This window comes from Puma concolor, chromosome B3, assembly GCF_028749965.1.
Source record: "Puma concolor isolate L17-30 chromosome B3, mPumCon1.1.hap2, whole genome shotgun sequence".
NCBI classification, from domain to species: Eukaryota; Metazoa; Chordata; class Mammalia; order Carnivora; family Felidae; genus Puma; species Puma concolor.
The window spans coordinates 17,161,581-17,181,012 of record NC_141672.1 but is presented as its reverse complement, the minus strand read 5'-3'; the positions used below and the strand labels follow the sequence as shown (position 1 = coordinate 17,181,012).

The following is a 19,432-nucleotide window of genomic DNA, read 5'->3' as shown; positions in this document are numbered from 1 at the left end:
TCAAACCCAAACAAGCCACAATAAAGATTAAAAACAGGGGGCGCCTGGGTGGCGCAGTCGGTTAAGCGTCCGACTTCAGCCAGGTCACGATCTCGCGGTCCGTGAGTTCGAGCCCCGCGTCGGGCTCTGGGCTGATGGCTCGGAGCCTGGAGCCTGTTTCCGATTCTGTGCCTCCCTCTCTCTCTGCCCCTCCCCTGTTCATGCTCTGTCTCTCTGTCCCAAAAATAAATAAACGTTCAAAAAAAAGAAAATTAAAAAAAAAAAAAAAAAACAGAATAAAGACATTTCTGCACATCCAAGTGCCCAGTCTCCTCCCTCATACACACACCCTGCTTTCAAGGCTTTTGGTTTAGAAAGATGACCTTGTTTAAATACCTTCACTGTTCACACACCTAAAAGAGGCGATTGGAAGGTAGCCCTCCAAAGAAAACGTGTATTTGTACTCAAGTTTTCTATTTCACGGATCAGGCAAATCAGTCTTTCTATTGTCCACAGCCAGTAATTCTCTGGTAATAAAGGAGAAAACATACAAAGGCTTCATAAAATAGCATTTTAGGGATTGCTGGTGGTTTGTTTATTTTTTCTTTTAAATTTCAGTTCAGGTTACAGGGCGCCTGGCTGGCTCAGTCGGTTAAGCGTCTGACTTCAGCTCAGGTCATGATCTCACAGTCCGTGAGTTTGAGCCCCATGTCGGTCTCTGTGCTGACAGCTCAGAGCCTGGAGCCCGCTTCAGATTCCGTGTCTCCCCCTCTCTCTACTTCTCCTCTGCTCACACTCTGTCTCTGTCTCAAAAATAAATACACATTAAAAAATTTTTTTTAATAAATTTTGGTTCAGGTAATCAACCAGAGATGTAATTCTGTTTCCAGGGGGTGAAAGAGTCTTTTATATATCACTTAGAAAGCTGCACTTCCTTTGGTCAATCTCGAAGCTATTTAAGATGATGCTAAGGGAGACCTAAAATAGCTATGAAATAGGAATACAATGCAAAATAATTTTCGAAGCATCCTATTTACAAACCATAGCCTTTGACCCATTAAGAGAAAGACCAATATTTGTTTTATGTATTCAATTTTAGTTTCTTGAGTACGTCTGAGTCTGTGCAGAAGATCTCACCTTCCCATCTGAGAGGGTCATTTTTGTATCATCTGTTACAGAAATATACCTATAAACTCAAGTTGTTTTGTCATTTTTCAGTTACGAGGAACTTATAAAAGGTAATGTTTCTTACCGATACAAGTGTGAAGGGAAAAGGCTATCCATCAGCCTGAAGAAATAGCAAAGGTTGGCAGTAGTCCCTTGTCAACCTTGGAGTCCCAAGAAAACCGTGACATTCCCATTCTGATAAAAAGTTAGCTCCTGGGGCGCCTGGGTGGCGCAGTCGGTTAAGCGTCCGACTTCAGCCAGGTCACGATCTCGCGGTCCATGAGTTCGAGCCCCGCATCAGGCTCTGGGCTGATGGCTCAGAGCCTGGAGCCTGTTTCTGATTCTGTGTCTCCCTCTCTCTCTGCTCCTCCCCCGTTCATGCTCTGTCTCTCTGTCCCAAAAATAAATAAACGTTGAAAAAAAAAAGTTAGCTCCTGATCTAAAATAGTTTCAGTCCCAGAAGTGTGTAGTCCATTTTCAGTAAAAGTTTAACTAAGTTTAGTCTCCAAGCATCTTTCAAGGTGCCATACACCATGAGCTACGCATACATCAGATGTTGTTTGTATTTGAGAAGAAACGAAATGGAACTTCATTACGATTTACCTGGAGACAGTGTACATGAAGCTTTTTACATACGCTTTTGTTTAATCCCTTTAATATCTATAAAGTGCTAATAGTCTTTGTATTAGTCAGAGTTCTCCAGAGACATAGAACCAATAGGACATCTATTTTGATGCATATATAGAATGAGAGTTATTTAAAGGTATTGGCTCACGCAACTATGGAGGTTTGGTGAGTCAGAATGTGATGGGTGAGGCTGACAGTCTGGAGACTCAGAGAAGAGTTGCAATTCAAGTCCAAAACCAGTCAGACTTGAGACCCAGGAAGAGACAATGTTGCAGTTGGAGTCCAAAAGTTGTCTGCTGCAGAATACCTTCCTGTTCAGAGGAGGTCAGCCTTTTGTTTTACCAGGCCTTCAACTGATTGGATAAGGCCCATCCACAGTGTGGCAAGCAATCTGCTTTATTCAAAGCCCATTCAATTTAAACATTAACCTCATCCCAAAACATCCTCACAAAAACATCCAGAATCATGTTTGACCGTATATCTTGGCATCATGGTCCAGCTAAATTGACAAAATTAACCATAGCAGTCATAGGTTATACAAGAGAAAATTAAAGATCAGAGACTCTAAGTAATGTATCAAAGGTCACATGGATAGTTAGGAGAAAGGTCTGGAACTGATAACAAAGCCCTGACTCCCTTGTATTGTAAATTCAATTTGCCCTCCTTTTCTATTAGATTATCAGTTATATGAGTGCAGGAGTCACATTTGTCTTTCTCATCATTATATTGCTCTTGCCCGATACAACTGCTGCCTCACGGTAAACACTAAAGAAATATATATCAAATGAATGAGTAGTTGAGAGACGTTTTCAGTGTTGAACTCAGATTCAGTGTGCATGCCATCCGTCTTCACCACCACCTGTGTTGGAAGGACAAACACAGTGCTATGGGCTACATCCCTCAATACTTACTGAATTAATTCATAAGCTGGAAATTCCACACAAACTTAATTGGTTTGTTTGTTTGCTTCATGGCTTTGTTTGGGTCCACCCATCTGCCTTCTATGGAAACCTTCGCTGAGTATTAACCACATATCAAAAGATTCCCAAGCTTCCCTTCTCTTGACGCTTGCTTATCCCCACCTACCACCTGAAGGTAACCACATTCCTGATGTGAACACCATCGTGTGGTTTTGTCTGTATTTGAACTTTACATAAGTGGAACCAAAAAGTATACATGGCTTCTTCCCCTCAATATTATGTCTGTGAAAACCATCTATTTTGTTTTGTAGCAGTCGGCTGTAGAAGTATTGTAGTCATTGCCGTGTAGACCTCCGCTGCTTAGATATACCACGATTTATTGATCTAATCTCTTACAGATAAACATTTGAGTCGTTTTCAGTTTTTAGCTATTGCAAAGAGTGTTATTACGAGCAATCTTGATCTAATATTTGTGAACATACATATGCACTTCTGTGGGCATCTTCTTATATGTGAAATTTTTCTGGATCATAGGGTGCATATATGATTAGCGTCAGTATATACTACTAAAAAGTTGTCCAAAGTGATAGTGACATTTGATACACACAACCGTGTATGAAAATTTCATATGCTTTATGTATTTGTTGACACTTGGCATTGTCAGATTTTGCAATTTAGGTATTTCATTTGGTGTGTAGAGATGTTTAATTATGGTTTTGATTTTTATTTCCTTTATTATAATTGTTGTTAAGAACATTTTTTAAGTTTAATTAATTAATTAATTATTTTATTTTTTTAACGTTTATTTATTTTTGAGAGAGAGAGAGAGAGAGAGAGAGACAGGCAGACAGACAGACAGACAGAGCACAAGGGGGCAGGGGCAGAGAGTGATAGAGAAATAGAATCCAAAGCCGGCTCCAGGCTCTGAGCTGTCAGCACAGAGCCCAACGCGGGTCTCAAACTCACGAACCATGAGATCATGACCTGAGCCAAAGGCAGATGCTTAACCAACTGAGACACCCAGGTGCCCCTAAAGTTTATTTATTTTGAGAGAGAGAGAGAGAGAGAGAGAGAGAGCAAGCACAAATTGGAAAGGGGCAGAGAGAAAGAGAGAGAGAGAGAGAGAGAGAGAGAGAGAGAGAGAGAAACCCAAGCATGCTCCACATTGTCAGCACAGAGCCCAATGTGAGGTTCAGTCTCACAAACTGCGAGATCATGACCTGAGCTGAAGTCAGATGCTTAACGGTCTGAGCCACCCAGGTGCCCCAAGAACATTTTTACATGTTGATTGGCCATTTGGATATTCCTTTTTGTGGGCTATTTTTTGGTTTGCATTTTCTCGTTGAAACCCTTTATAAATTCTATCAAATATTTATGTACTCCAAGGTCATGAATATATTTGCCTATGTTATTTTTTAGAAGCTCTCTTGTTTCACATTTCATAGTTTCATCTATAATCTACTTGGAATTTATTTTTATATATATTATTTCTCTTTTATTTATTTTCATGTATATTTATGTGAAAACATTTAGCAGAAAGCCTGACACAACAAATAAATAACTAAATGTGAAACAAATGTAAGAAATCTATGTTACTATAACCATAAGTCTCTGAAAGTGGATGGAACGAAAATGGAGATAAACCCAAACTTCAAAAAAATAGTCATCTACATTTCTCATAGATAAAGGGAGAAATATCACTCACCAACTCATCAAAAAATAGGAACATTAACTTACAATGACAAAACATTACATTATACAATCTTGATGTGATATCATGATTCATCTAACCCCCAAAACTGTGGGAAGACAATTATTATCTATCAGTCAATTTAAAATAGTAAGCACAGTGCCCATGAATCTTCCTTTTCCTTTTAGCTCTCTCTCTCTCTCTTTTTTTTTAACTATCATTTACAGTTTTCATAATAAAAGTAATACAGGACAATACAGTAGTAAGTCAATTCTTAGCAAGTCATAAAAATACAGTTTCTAGATGTAAAACGTTCTTTCTAGGGAAATCTCAGTTGCAAATAACAATAAAAATCAATTCTATACTAAACTACGGTAAAACAAAGGAAGTTGAGCTTTGAGAATATAATCAAACAGCTTTATCACATACAGAGAAGCATTTTTCAAAAATAAATTGCATTCTTAGTAAAAGTTGTAATACAAAGAATAAAACTCTTTTCCTTAAAAATAAAAAAAAAACCACTTTCAATTAGCAGACTAAAATGTGAAGGGGGGAGCGGGGGAAAAAGAAAACAAAGTCAGCATTTAGCCCTCTGGGAAAGGAATTGCAAACAAATAAGAAAGTTTAGAGAGAAGATGTATTTAGCCTTTGCCTTTTAAATAATGCCTTGGTATTACACTGCTTTTAGTTCTCACTGTAAAAACTTATCTAACCCAAGTTAATTACATTTCCAATGATAGTTGTGAGAGCAATTGCCAAGATTTACTACATAAATGACATATAAATTTAGTTGCAGAATAATTAAGTCAGAATTTCAGTCCATACATTAAGCAATGGAAGCATAATTACATTCTTATGGATTTAAAGCTTCACTTGCAACTCTTTAAAAATGGGTTCAACACAGATTCAGACTGCATTCACTTTCATTTATGACTTCTTTTCTTTCAATTATAATCGGGGGAAAAAAAGCCTATAATTTAAGTAGTGCTTGGTAGGCCATACCACATGTTTTTTATATATTGGGACATCTGTGTGTATATTTCATAATACTGGCGATACCAAGGGGTGGCTTTGGGGATTGGGATGGGAGCAAGGGGTTTTGGCTTTCCCGTGAACTTCATCAGTGACTCCTCCTTTGCCTTCCCCAAAAGACTTTTATTCAAAAATATATATCCTTGCCATGTTAATGGGGTTCGAAGCCAAGTATCTCGAACTTCTAACCAGATTTCTGCTCCTAATCCCACCTCTATAAGTGGATATTCAGGAGCTACCTCTGGAGTTAAGATCCCAGTTAAATCTATAACCTTCTGTTAGACTTAACCCACTTTATTTTTAAAATGTTTTGCCTTTTAAATAATGCTTTGGTATTACACTATTACACAATAGTGCATTACACAGTACCAATGCTTGGCATCACTATATCATTATAAATGTTGTTATTTTCTGCGTAGCCAGATCCACTTTCTATTCACCACTTTTATTCTGGACCTAGTAACTGAACAGATGACATTTTGTGGTATTTCATCTTTTACAGCTCCCTGGTTCCACAACGTAGGACAAGAAACAGAAGTTTCCCACCCAGAGGAGGAAATTTTAGTGTACATTGACTGCTGTCAGTTGATAAGCAATTGTTCTTTCATCCTCAAAAGAGAAAAAAAAATCTGCAGCTATTAATTAGTGTATGGCAAGATTGATTAAGCAATGCAGTGTCAATTAACACATTTAATGTGGAGGAAGATGATATCCAGCCCTTAATTGATATCCTGTTATTCTTAAAAGTTATATGATGAATATGAATAAAGCTAGCTAATAATCTACTTTTCTATTCTTCTCCCTTGACTACCTAACAGCTGAGATTTCTACTCCCACCGTGAAGTCTCATTGACTGTTTCTCCTAGCAACCAGTTTATATTTAATCATGTCCAAGATCAGACTTACAGAGAGGCAAAAAATGTAATGGTAATATCTGAATCATCACAAGGTAGGCAGACAAAAAGGCCAAGTTGGCATTTATGTGCTTGTTGCATATAGAATTGCATATAGAATTGGCTAGTTGGGATTAACATTTCTATAGGTCTGATTGAGAGCTGAGTCAATCATTTTACACACACCCAATTCTTGTCACTGTCAGAGAGGTCCTCAATCCAGCAGTACACACTTTGCCAGGGAGCTTGTTAGAAATGCAAACTGTAATATGGACGAGATTCCTAGGTTATCTGAATATTCATTATATTTTGAGAAGTGCTCAACTCCTTCTGTCATTTGAAATGCCTTACTGACGGGTCTTTCACCACTGCCTCAAGAGGCAAAGAAGCAAAGTGCTTGGTATTCATTTCCCCATTGGTACACAGCCCACTTTGCTCTTAAGCTTCAAATCCTGCAAGTACAATATTATTCCCCTACCATTTAGTCACCGTGGTGGGATTATTCTTTGTTTTGACATTCTCTTCATATAATTGAAATAACAGATACTGAACACTGACTAACCTTAGGACAAAATCAATGTTTGTTCCTCTTGCTTCAATTTCAAGATCTCCCCAAAGGCACCAGAGGATTCATTTTGATTCAATTTGATAAACACTTTGGGGTGTCTACTCTTGGTAAGGCCTTGATCTAGGGGCTGGAGATCCCACTCTGAGGAATTCACCATCTATTATGGAAAACAGCCTCATTAGCAGAGCATCAGGACACAGATTTGCCTGAGAAGGAGCAGAAAGGGCAGCAAACCATAAGAGACTCTTAAATATAGAGAACAAACTGTGGGTGATGGAGGGGGAGGGGGAGAAGGGAAAATGGGTGATGGGCATTGAGGAGGGCACTTGTTGGGATGAGTACTGGGTGTTGTACGTAAGCGATGAATCACGGGAATCTACCCCAAAGTCAAGAGCACACTGTATTCACTGTATGTTAGCTGACTTGACAATAAATTATATTAGGAAAGAAAAGAAAAGAAAAGAAAGGAGAAGAGAGAAGAGAAGAGAGGAGAGGAGGGGAGGGGAGGGGAGGGAAGGGGAGAGGAAGAAAGGAAAGGAAAAGAGAAAAGAGAAAAGAAAAGAAAAGAAAAGAAAAGAAAAGAAAAGAAAAGAAAAGAAAAGAAAAGAAAAGAAGAGAAAAGAAAAGAAAAGAAAAATCTTTGCAGACCTGGAATTCTAGGAACAGTTCTGGTAAGAGTTTGGGGGCATTGTAGGCAGAAAGCACAGAAGCACTAGATAGCTGGAGAGTTTGGGGAACATCTGGAGTATTATGAGGGTGGGTGAGGCTAGAGAGAAAGGCAAGTCCAGCCCATCAAGATCACGATGATAAAGATGGTCACTGGCTCTTTGACATTCCTCTAAAAATTTAAGCTTATTTTCCAATGAAGAGAAAACTGTAGGACAGAATTAAATTCTAAGCTCTTTAGAAATGATTCAGGGGGCACATGGATGGCTCAGTAGGTTGGGCAACCAACTTCACTCAGGTCATGATCTCACAGACAGTGAGTTCGAGCCCTGCGTTGGGCTCTGGGCTGACAGCTCAGAGCCTGGAGCCTGCTTTGGATTCTGTGTCTCCCTCTCTCTCTGCCCCTCCCCGCACTCACGTTCTCTCTCTCTCTCTCTCTCTCTCTCTCTCTCCAAGAGTAAATAAACATCAAAAAAAATATTTTTGAAGAAAAAAAAGAAAGGATTCAGGAAGTTTTCTAGTATTTATTCCATTTCTAGTATCATCCATGAAATTTTCGCATTATTTGCATTCTTGAAACAGTAGCTTCTGACTTGTTAACCACCTACAACTCTTGTTTGTTTGTTGATTAAAGTGTCCCACACAGAGAAAATCTTTCTGAAGATTTTCTATACCAAAATCATTGAACTCATTAGGCATGGCGTTTATGACCAAAATCATGGGCATTTGCATTGTTTGCATGTGAATTTTGGGTCTTTTGTGGGGTCTAGGTGGCCCAGCCTGTTGAACGTCCAACTCGTGATCTTGGCTCAGGCTATGATCTCACAGTTTGTGAGTCTGAGCAACATGCATGGGACTCTGCACTGACAGCTCAGAGCCTGCTTGGGATTCTCTCCCTCTCTGCCCCTCCCCTGTTCTCTCTCTGTCTCTCTCTCTTTCTCAAAATAAGTAAATAAACATTTAAAGAAGAGAATTTTGGAAACATTGATTATCTGTGAACGCCTGGAGATCAGGAACCATCGATGTCAACTAGAACAATCCTCATTTGGGAACAGAGTGTTTCCTTCAGCTCCCTGAGCGGTTAACAGCTTCCCTCCTACCCCCAGCTCCCTCATCTATCTCTATGGATGCCTGTGCCAATAATTTTAAGATTGCTTGAACGTAAGCATGCCTAAGGGACAGGATTCAAGAAGACAGACTGTCACCTAATAAAATAGAGAGAATTCGTACAAATAGAAAGATCCAAAAAATGTCTTAGTACCTATAACAGGGGTTTGGGGGTGTGGGTTTTTTTTTAATCTCTTTTATCTGGTCAGTCTCCTCCCACAATCTTCTAAGCTGCTTTAAGGAATGATCCCCTAAGAGAAAGAGTCTATTTCAAATCCATTTCTGGATCTCTAGCCTTTAGCCCAGTGCTTGACATAGTAACCACTTAGGACACTTCCAGAGAGTTATTTGCATAATAAAATATGCCTAACATCACAATTCACATCGCTGTTTTTTTACTTCTGCTTTTAGGCATTATTTGCTAGGCTTAAGCCTTTCTTTTTTTATGCGTGTGTCAATTTCTTGTTTCCTTGTGAGAATACGCGAGGAGGAGATGTTTTTATCCAAATCTGTGATTAAATATAATTCTTGGAGGAGAAGTTTTTAACTAATGTGTGGCCAGGAAACCTAGCAAACCCATCAAGCCCCTACATCCCAGGGGAGAATGGAGGCTGAGACAAAAGGAGATGAAACAAAGGAATGTCAGCGTTGTCTCCCTGTGGTGGACAAGAAGAAGGTCTGAGACATAACCCAGGGTGCCCTCCTACAGGCTGAAATCATAGCGGCCAGCTAAATAATCTCAGAGATACTGCCTGGAGTTCAAGAAGGCGAATTGTAAGACATTGAAAAGAGGCACTCTTTCACACACAGAAGTAAATGTTTTCAATTGTTAGGCTCATGAGGCCGTACAGGCCAAGAGTAGAAACAGATGAAGGTTTGGGGCACCTGGGTGGCTCATTTGGTTGAGCATCCAACTCTGGATTTCAGCTCAGGTCATGATTTTGTGGTTTGTGAGATCGAGCCCGAAGGCAGGCTCTGCACTAAGAGATTCCCTCGCCCTCTCTCTCTCTCTGCCCTTGCCCCATGTGTGTGTTTTCTCTCTCTCTCTCTCTCTCAAAATAAACAAGCAAACTTTAAATACATATATAAACAAGCTAAGGTTTAAGATAAAGTATACCTAATAGTACTCAGATATTGGCATCATGCCTCATGATGAAAATGTTTTCATGTTCTTTATCTTACCTGGATTCTAAGACTCAAACTATCTAGAAGATGAATATTTTTTATCTTCATTCTGCAGATGAGGAAACAAGCCCAAAAGGGTAAAAAACTTGCCCAAAGTCACATAGCTTTTAAGTGGCAGAGTGAGATGAAAATCTGGGTTGTTACCAATCAAGAATGTTGAAAGAAGTGGGCAGGAAGGAGGCCATGGACAGATCGCAGAGATGTGAAGGGGAAGGGGTCACTCTCCCATTTTTATGATGAGTTTAAGGGAAGATGACAATACTTAAGCTTTGAGCTGGCTCAGTGAAGACCACTAGTACCCCGGGGAGGCATTCAGAGGTGTTTCACCAAAGCAGGACTCCATATCAAAACTGATAAATAATTTAAAGAAATTTAAATGATGCACTTATTAAACAACTCTCTGAACTTTAAATATGCAGAATACATTGTACACTTCCAGGAGGCTGGATATGTCATCGTCAGCACTTCCCGAGCATTTTATTTTCATAGATGGCTATAAACATCTTGCTGAAACTACGAATCCACAGGAATCGTGAGCTAGGAGAACGACAGATCTGAACGCGGGTGGCATGGTGCTGGAGACAGAAGTGCAACAGTGATTCAGTGGCATGGCCCTTCTCTGCTGGGACTATAGAGGCCTGCAGAAGCAGCATCCCTCCAGACGACCTCTTTGAAACAAGCTTCACGCAGGATGTTCGGTCTTTTGCTCTGCAGCTCATGGGTACCTGGATACTCAGTTTCTATCAAGCACTATAACTTTGACCTTCAGGCAACTCTCAGTTTTCCAAGGCAAAGAACCATCACCCCGTCTACATACAGTTCATGAAAAACGTAAACCGTTTAACATTTGTGGTACAGCTGCTACTTTCTATGCCTCGGTACAGAATGCTCCCTCACACATAGAAATTCAAAAGTGAATGAATGAATGAATGAATGAATGTCATTGTGGTTAAAAAAGATCTGGAATGAAGTCCATGATCATTTGCGATCAATCTAAAACTGCCAGGGTAATTTTTCTCTCTTTATTTAAAGTCGCAGAATAGTGGTCAGTGATAAGAAAGCCTTCCCAATAATTTCTGGCAATTTCAGTCTTAGGATTTAATCGCTTCTATATTGGGTCTCCCTTTATAATTCAATTTCAGTTTAATTTATAATTATATTTCTTTATTCATGAACACCAAATATCAAGGACTGTGCATAAAGGCAGCACTCCAGGGTGTCTGAAGGAGGTCCCTTGCTAGTGGTGATGAGTAATTGGGCATATCAAATGCTTTAAGAACGGACTATGGAATATTCACTGCTTGCGCTAATAGTAATGATAACATCACTTACTATTGGAATAGTCTCCACTTTTTGAGGACTTGCCAAATCCCAGGTTCTATTCCAAGCGATATACCTGTATTAAGTCATCTGAATCTCCACAACAACCCTAGTAAAGTAGCTATTCATTCCTTTATGGAGTGAAGGGAACTGAGGGTCCGAGTGATCAAGTAATTTTCCTGAGGTCACACAGCTAGTCAATGTAGCCCACAAGCTAACGCACTCAAAAGCCAAATGCCAGAGAATAAAAAGCACCCATCACATGGTCAGGTGAGGGGACGCTGACTTTGCCTTGAGTCAACACCAACCTGTCTATTCCTCCATCTACAACGTGAAGACGTTTACACCAAGATGAAATCCTTCAAGGTCTGAATATCCAACAAATCTAGAATTGAGGGGCCAGGGTTAAAGAGTGAAGGTGCAGCCCCCCGCCTCATATTGAGAACTTCTGATAGGAAAAAATGCAAATTTCTGGGGCTTCATGTTTTAAGATTCTTATGCTTTAAGGAGGCGGGGCTTTGTTTTCTAAGGGTCCTGTTTCTCCCAATAAAAGCAAACAAAAAAACAGGGGCACCTGGGTGGCGCAGTCGGTTAAGCGTCCGACTTCAGCCAGGTCACGATCTCGCGGTCCGTGAGTTCGAGCCCCGCGTCGGGCTCTGGGCTGATGGCTCGGAGCCTGGAGCCTGTTTCCGATTCTGTGTCTCCCTCTCTCTCTGCCCCTCGCCCGTTCATGCTCTGTCTCTCTCTGTCCCAAAAATAAATAAACGTTGAAAAAAAACAAAAAAAAAAAAAATTAAAAAAAAAAAAAAGCAAACAAAACATCTATTGTAACAGGTGGCCCTTTGTAGGAAAAGCACCAAAACAGAAGTAGCAACAGCTGTGGAGGACGGTGTTTGGAGCCACATATTAAAATGAAGCATCATTTGTTTTTATAAAGAGATGTTTATTTTGTGATAATGGATACAATTAATAGCAACATATGCTGCAGGGTGCATCCCCATCAGTAATTAATGTAGCATTAATTTAGATGCTTTTAAGAAAATGGAATAAATCTGTAAAAACAGAGCTCCCACACGTCTCCCAAACGTAAACTGGCTCTGTTTAGTCTACGGATCCCTCGCCTTATTCCGGTGTCTCATACCACATGTAGGTTCCTCAGCCTGAACCTGATCCTGATGTCAATGATGAAGGAAAGTGCTTTGTGCTTCTAATTGAATAGTGTAGGCATTTTGAACAGAGATCCAGGGGAGTGAGCAGTAATTATTTAACGTAAGAACATCTGTGAACTGACACCATTAATGCTCATCTACCTTCAATCATACTCGCAGCAATGTGTCTGTTTTCAGCAAAATTTAAATTACAGAAAACTGGAATGAAATATAAAAGTCAAGATCATTGCATGAGAAATGATACCGTAGCTAGAGACAAAAGGCGCATCCTGGCTGGAGTACCCAGGTTTCAAAAGTCAAATTCCATAACTCAGGGGCTGCGGGATAAAGGATAACTCAGCAGGATTCAGCAACAATCTCCCTCCTCCTTCCAGAACCAAGAACTGCAACCTGACCTACGATCTGTTTTTAACACCAAAGGCAAGGGCTCTCCTCTTGGTCCTTTCCTATTCGAGTTTGTTTATTGATTATTCCTGATGCAAACTTTCCTGTGCCTCAATCCCCGGGACAATCGTTCCCAGATTACATTTGGCCAGACGTACTTCAGGATTAAGAAACCCTCATGACCTGGGCATTTAAACACCCAGGTCTGTTGGATCCTGTTGAATTCCACATGCTTCCAAATATGCAAAGGGGACAAAGTGGCAGGGGCGGGGCGGTGTGGGAGGCACTGGATTCTGAGCCAGGAAACCAGCAGGTTCTAACCCCTGATGGCACTTTCTTTGAGGGTATCAGCTCCCTTTCTGCAAAAAGCCATGGCTTTCCCATCTGCAAGATCTCAAAGTTCTACCTCTAAGATCAGAAAAGTTCTATCACTTGTAGTCCTAGCAGTTAATGTCTCACCTGATCCTGCCCACTTAGTTTTAGTTCTAGACTTAATATGGGTTAATGAATAGAATGATGAACAAAGAGAGAGAAAATCTGTTCTCTACTCTCTTGATACTAAGAGTACATCCCAGAGCAGCAGCAGTGACATCACCTGGTGGTATGTTATAACCAGAGAATCCCTCCACTGCCACCGCCGTCCCCAACCCCAAATCACAATCTGCAAGATCCCCATGTGATTTCAATGCACATTAAAATCTAGGCAACACAGCATCTCAGTCCTGCTCCTGGCTAACTAGGAATTTGGAAGTCACACAGACCTTTGAAACACCATTTGTATTTCTAAAGAGGAAGGGCCCCCATCATTTGTGTTGCCAACCAGACACTCTATTTCTAAGGAGATCATGTATATGAAAACCCTGGAAAAACTGCAAAGGGCTAGACGGATGTAGAATATTATTGAATTTTTCTAAGGAAAGTGAGCCATAATATTTGATGAGGTTATTTCTGAGATTTGGATACGAGCTCACCGGTTCTAACGAGGTCCCATAACCCTAGAAATGACACTTTCAGCTGCTCCAAAACTTGAAAAAACATCTATAAATAAGCTCACTCTCCCCCAGTTCTTATGCCAGTTTGGATCTCCTCTCTCCTGAGTTCTAGACTCATATTTTAGATCGTCTCTTGGATGCCCGTCAGGTTCTCCCACAACCTCCTCCAACTCCACAGTCTGAAATGGAATCAGACCTCATCAAGCCTTAAACCTGCCCTAGTCTCCTGCCTCAGTAAATGGCCCACCCTCTACCCACTCGGCTCAAGTCAGAAACCTGGGGTCATCCTTCACTCTTCTCCTTATGTCCCAGTGCATCCAATCACATTTCCTTTTGATTTACCTCGTAGCATTACTTGAACCCCTTCTCTTTATCCTTCTTGCTCCCAACCTAGTGTGCAAGTTTCTGCTTCTCATTGCGAGAATAGTGCCAACGGCTTGCTCCGTGAGTCTGCCAGCCTGCAGTCTTGCCCACACGCTAGAATGATCTTTCTCAAACATGGATCTGTCACTGTTCCTGCTCTGCTAAAGCCCCTTCCATGGCTCCCCATTACTTGGACAAGAGCCAGACTCCTTCATGTGGCTTACCAGGACCTTTACCCTGGTAAAGGGTAACCCTACCCTTTACCCTGGCCCAGCCTACCTCATCACCTCATTTGTTTGGCTCCCCCATCCTGCCTTGGATTAGAGCAAAACAGAAGCACCCACAGTTTTACCCAACAACCCACCCCCCTCTCCCTGTGCATCCCCCCCTAGTCTGCTCCCATGATGGCACCCCCTTCTCCCACATCTTCACCTGGCCCAGTGCTACACAACCTTCAGAATTCCTTCAGCTCAACCTTACCCTAGCAGGATTCTTCTCTAAATCTTCCTTCCTGTAGATTTTTGACACATTTTCTTTCTGCTCACAGCGCTTCAAGTTCAACTTTACCCTACATCAGAATGGGACAGAGAGAAAAGGTTACAAGTACAGGCCACGGGACCAGACTGCCTGTCTCTGAATATCGGCTCTGCCCTTCACCAGCAATGTGAATGCAAATAAGTTCCATAACTGCTTGGAACCGCACTTTCCCTATTTATAATTTAAGGTGATGAGAGGACTCTCCAGAGGGCGATTGTAAGAACTGAATAAAACCATACATGTAGAATATTCAGACTGGTACTGGCAGTAGAAACCACTCAGTAAATATTATCTATTTCATTGAACTTTTCTTATTTGTTACCGTCCTCAAGAAAACCCAAGTTCTTGAGATCTGGACCTTGAGGAGAGGGAGTGACCAGAGCCAGATGAAGTGGTTCTCATTTCCACTCTGGAACCACTGGCTCCATGATGGTGGACGAGTTTCTTAACCTTTCTGAGCCTCAGTTTCCTCACTTGCACCATGATGCAGAAATAGCACCTGCCCATAGAGTTATGAGAATAAATTAAGTAAAGCGCTTAAATGCTCTTCTGGAATTTAGTAAGAGCTTGATGGAGAAATGTTAGCTCTTGGTGTTGCTTTGATTTGTGTTGGTTTTTTACTCTCTTTTTGTTTTGTATTTTCGGTGTCTAATAAAGTACCTCATAGATGCTCAGTAAAAGGCTATGGAATGGGTATGATGAATGACCTCATTTTCTTTGGACATATTCACAGAAGTGAAATTCCTGTCATATGGTAGTTCTAATTTTTTGAGGATCCTCCATACTGTTTTTCATAATGGCTGCACCAATGTACAATTCCACCACATGTGACAAGGGTTTCCTTTCTCCGCATCTTCACCAACACTTGTTATCTCTTGCCTTTTTGATGACAGCCATTCTGACAGGTGTGAGGTGATATCTCATTATGGTTTTATTTTGCATTTCCCCGATGGCTAGTGATGTTGAGCATCTTTTCATGGACCTGTCAGCCTTTGCATATCTTCCTTGGGGAAATGACTATCGGGCCCTTTGCCTATTTTTAATTTTTTTGTTGTTCTTTTCATTTTTGTTTTTTGCTTCTGAGTTTCATGAGTTCTTTACATAATTTTGATATTAACCCTGTATCAGATGTATGGTTTGCGAAAGGTTTTCCCATTTTTTTTAGATTGTCTTTTCACGTTTTTGATGGTTTCTTTTGCTGTACGGAAGCTTTTTAATATGCTGTAGTCCCACTTGTTTATTTATTTTTTTATTTTGTTACTCGTGCAATAGGTATGCTGTCCAAAAGTCATTACCAAGATCCATGTCAAGCAACTCAATTCCTGTGTTTTCTTCTGGGAGTTTCATGGTGTCAGGTCTTATCTTTAAGTCCTCCTTTGAGGATGCAGACCAGATCTGCATCCCACTAAGTTCCCACGTCAGAGTACACTCCTAACTTGGTTCTACAGATGAGCAAAACTGCTGGTTGGAAGTCAACTTGGCCACTGCAGGTATCAACTAAGTTTTCCATGACCTGTGTGCTAATTGTTGCAAGCCCTTCCCCCCTTTCCCTGTCACAGTCAGATTCCCAGCGGCTGAGCCTCGCAGATGGCCCTGCAATCTCTTGTGTTGTGAGGTCAGAGTAGGGTCTCTCACAAAGCCACCCACAATTCTGGGGGTGGGGTCTGGCCATCCCCCCTGTGTTTACTTTTCCCACTGGAGAAACCATAAGCTCAGAGAAGACCTCCTCACGTGGTGCATCACTGGCCTGCTGGAGGGACCATGTGATCAACACGTAGCCACTTCTCTTGTTCCTCCAATGCAGTCGTCTTGGTCTCTGGTGCAGGGTGCTTCAGCCTCACCCCCCATGTTGCTCTGGAGAAAATTAGTTCTGCCTGATTTCCTTGCAATGTCCTGTTTTTGAAAAGTTGTTAGTTGCTTCTCTGGTGAGAAGGAGCGATGTCAGGAACAACCTATGTGGCCATCTTGGTGATGTCACTCCCCACACTATTCTTTTTTAAAAAGCATCAGTAAACTGGATTAAGTCAAGGCTGCATCCATAAAGCTGTATGGCCTGACTTGAGAAAACAAATTCAAGGAGGCCTTGGAAGAGATCTTGGAAAAGTAGGAGAATGAACTTCTCTTAATGGGAAAATGGTGCTTTTATCCACCTGGTGCAGCATCCAGTTCTACATCTTAATTCTGGGTACCTCCAAAGGGAACATCTGGGCATTTATCATAACACCGCTGTGTGTGTGTGTGTGTGTGTGTGTGTGTGTGTGTGTGCGTTGTGAGAATGGGGAAGGAGACAAGTTAATGGACAACTCATCCCCTGGTGGGATACACATTTTCTTCTTTACACTCTTCTGTACTTGATCCTTTTTCCTGCAATGTGAATGCATTAAATAAGCAGGAAAGATTCTTTGTTCCGCGAGTGCACCAAGCTCTTTCCCACCTTTTGGTTTCTGTGAATGATGTGATACTGCCTGGAAAATCCTGACCACACCCACTCCCTCAGAGCCTCTGAGCCTCTCCACCAACTCTTCCTCCTGTAGCTAGTCTTCTTGTCCTGATTATATTCTTGCCTCACACCCTTCATTCGCCTTCACAGATGGCTCACCACTTACTTATAATCGTTCTTGTTGTTGTTTCTGTGATTAAATGTGAAGTTATCTGTCTTCCTTCTTAGACAGGAAATTCTGAGGGGCCAGGAACCAGCTGTCCTCCCCAGCGTGTAGCACAGCCTCAGCACAGCATCGCAACATGTAAGTGATCAAATGCGTCCCCGTATCCACTGCGTGTAACTTAAGGAACACACCTGCCCACTATGGATGTTATTGCCATGGCCGTCAGGACACAGAAAGCACCTGGGCCCAAGTGGATCCAGTCAAGGCTTCAGGGAAGAGGTCATAGAGGAAGCAGGACTTCAGATGGGCCCAGGGATGAACACCTATCAAGGCACTAAACCTGGGGTGTGCTGGGAGTTGGCCAGCTGGAGGTAGAGTGGGTTTAGCAGGTAAGGCAGGGCCTCACTCACCCTTGTCACTATAGTGCACGCTGCCCAACTTCCACTCGCTCCAGCACCCGACTGGATTTGCCCAAAAGCTCTCTGGCTGCTAGCTCTGCCTGTATACACAAGACAAAAGTATGGGGAATTGATTCCCAGCTATCAGTTAATGGCTGATCAGAGTTGGGGTGGAAATACTCCTGTTCCCTTGACCCTCGGTGGGACAACACGGGGACTGGTGTTCTCTCCTGGCTCTCAGAGTCACTCAGCAATGCTAAGCAGCAGGGTGGCGACCTGCACCAGTGCTAAGGGGAGGCCTGTGTCTTCCTGGGGCCAAGTGTTGTGTAAGCTGCTACAGATATAAGAAAGTACAAGATGCAGGCATTGCCGCCAAAGAACTCAGAGGGGGCGTGGTGATAGACGTATGGACAGATCATTATAAATGTGACACAGGGTAGCGTGGGCAATGAGAAAGGTGTATGTAGAAAGCACAAGCGTGTGTCCAGAAGGGTTGAACATCCCAGAAGAGGATGCTGAGGACCTCCCAAGCTCACAATGAGCACTGTATGCCTGCTGTCCCCCTTCTCAGATGCCCAAATTGCCTGGCATCCTCCACAAAGAGCACGGGATAGGAAAGAATGAGGTGAGGTTGGCATTCTAAGACGCTTGGCGAGGATTTCAGAAATTTCCAGTTACAAAACCCCACAGAGCTCCCTGGGACTTGAGAGGTTCTTTTCAGGAGCAAACACCGAGGCAAGCTTTATATTATACAATGTAAAATAGCCACCTTAGCTCCCTTGTCTACACCACGGAGACAGCTGGCATAACGCTTTCTTAGAATCAAGGCATTTGACTCGTCTTGAAATTGCACTTCTGTGATAAAAAAAAATAAAAACCTTTAGATTACATAAAAGGTTTTTGTGGTTCAAAAATTCAATGACCAAATCAAATTTGATACTGAGCAAATTAAATTTCTATTGAGGCATCTTGAAAGAATGAAACATCGTTGCAAACTACAGCCACACACAACATAAACTCTATATAAATATAATCCAAATGGATTCTTTTCATGATTCAAACATCATGACGTGCTTCTAAAATTATCCTGACACGCTGTAATTATTTCTAGATCTCATGAAGTTTCTGGGCCCCACTTTTTGCTCTCCTTTCTGTCTGTCAGAAAAACAGCTAAAAACTTATGCTGGAATGGATAAGCCCTAGCTTAAGGCTTATCTTAAGCCTTAATAGATAAGCCCTAGAAAACTAGTAGAGTTTTCTAGGGCTGCTGAAACAAAGTACCACAAAGTGAGTGGCTTCCACAACAAAAACTTACCGTCTCACAGTTCTGGAGGCTAGACGTCCGATATTGGCACCTGAAGGGTTAATTCTATCCAAGACTGTAAGGAAGAATCTAGCTGCTCCCTACCTCTCCATTAGCTCTTTGTGGTTGGCTGGCAATCTTTTGCATTCCTTGGCATGTAGAAGCACCATACTGATGTTGGTCTTCATGTTCACATAGTGTTCTCACTGTGTTTACATCAGTCTCCAAATTTCCCTTTTGAGATCGACATCAGTCATGAGGATTGGAGCCTACCCTAATGACCTCACTGTAACTTGACTAACTCTGTAAAGACTTTGTCTCCAAGGAAAGTTATACTACAAAGTATTAGGGTTAGGACTTCAAAGGGAGACACAATTCAACACTTAACAGAGGCAAGCATTTGCTGAGAATCTACCTAATAAGAGACCTGGTGCTGGTTACATTACTCATTTTATTTTGGCAGAACTTTTTTGAAACAACATTTCATTGTTACCATTTTATATTTTGCTTCCTTCCTTCCTTCACC

General features: G+C 41.5%; 1 protein-coding gene across 3 annotated transcripts in view; it reads right to left on the bottom strand.

Moving 5' to 3' along the window:
• The window catches only part of LOC147579782 (uncharacterized), a 366,915-nt gene that overhangs the window by 200,030 nt on the left and 147,453 nt on the right, over nt 1-19,432 (bottom strand). Inside the window, exon 3 of one of the 3 annotated variants that reach the window (XR_015252101.1) lies at nt 1,917-2,632. The exons of the other annotated variants lie outside the window; for them this stretch is intronic. The gene's annotated coding sequence lies outside the window, so the exon portion shown is untranslated. Of the gene's footprint in view, nt 1-1,916; nt 2,633-19,432 lie in introns of those variants that run through there. 3 annotated transcript variants of the gene reach the window in all.